We start from the raw sequence: 1,259 nt of genomic DNA, 5'->3' as shown, positions 1-1,259 counted from the left end.
AAGTGGGAGGGGAGCTGTTGCATTGTGGTAAATTGTGGTCAATGACATGAGACAAAGTATATGTGAACTGCTGTATGGAAAGTGAATTTGCTCTATAAATCTTCACCCAAATCACAATAAATTTAAAAAAAAAATAAAAAAAATTGTACATAGAGTCATAAAGAATTGGTGAGTGTTCAACCATTTCAGGGGATATCATATGATCAAGAACCAAAGGTATTGAAGGAAGAAATACAAGCTGCACTGAAGGAATTGGAGAAAAACAAGGCGCCAGGAATGAAGAGAAATCCATTGAGATGTTTAAATAAATGGATGCAGTGCTGAAGGCATTCACTCATTTATGGCAAGAAATTTGGTAGTTTTCTACATGGCCAACTGACTGGAAGGTATTCACATTCATACCCATTCCAAAGAAAGGTGATCCACCAGATAGATTGTGGAAATTTCAAACATCATTAATATCACACAGAAGTAAAATTTTGCTGAAAATAATTTAAAAATTTTGCAGCACTACATTGAAAGTGAACTGCCAAAAATACAAACTGGATTCAGAAGAGGACGTGGAACAAGAGATATCATTGCTGATATCAGATGGATCCTGGCTGGAAGAAGAAAATACTAGAAAGATACTTACCTGTATTGTATTGACTATGCAAAAGAAGTTGATTATGCAGATCTTAATAGATAATGCACAACATGTAGAAGAATGGGAATTCCAGAACACTCAACCATGCCCATGAAGAATCTGTACATAGACCAAGAGGCAGTTGTTGAAACAGAACAAGGGGATACTGCAAGGTTTAAAATCAGGAAAGGTATGCATCTGGGTTGCATCTTTTCACCATATTTATTTGATCTATATGCTGAGCAAATTACCTGAGAAGGACTATATGAAGAATTCAGTGTCTAGATTGGAAGACGCCTCATTAACAACCTGCAATATGCGCATCACACAACATTGCTTTTTGAGAGTGAAGAAGATCAGAAGCACTTACTGATGAACATTAAAGACTCCAGCTTTTGGTATGGATTGCACCTCAACATCAAGAAAGCAAAACTATAATGACATAAATAAACATAAAAAAAAAGTATAAACACATTCTTGTTGTATTTTTTCTTCCAGTTGATATAAAAGTTAACTTCATTTAACCAGTAAGTATAAAGCTCTTTTAATTCTCTTATAATGAGCACATTTTGCAGTTTGTTTTCTGTGGTGGCTTATGTGTTGCTGTGATTTGGGAAGCTGTGCCCCTGGTATT

This window comes from Orycteropus afer, unplaced genomic scaffold (genome assembly GCF_000298275.1).
Source record: "Orycteropus afer afer isolate SDZICR_OR568_19922 unplaced genomic scaffold, OryAfe1.0 scaffold00279, whole genome shotgun sequence".
In the NCBI taxonomy this organism is placed as follows: Eukaryota; Metazoa; Chordata; class Mammalia; order Tubulidentata; family Orycteropodidae; genus Orycteropus; species Orycteropus afer.
Note: the sequence above shows the minus strand (reverse complement) of the source record.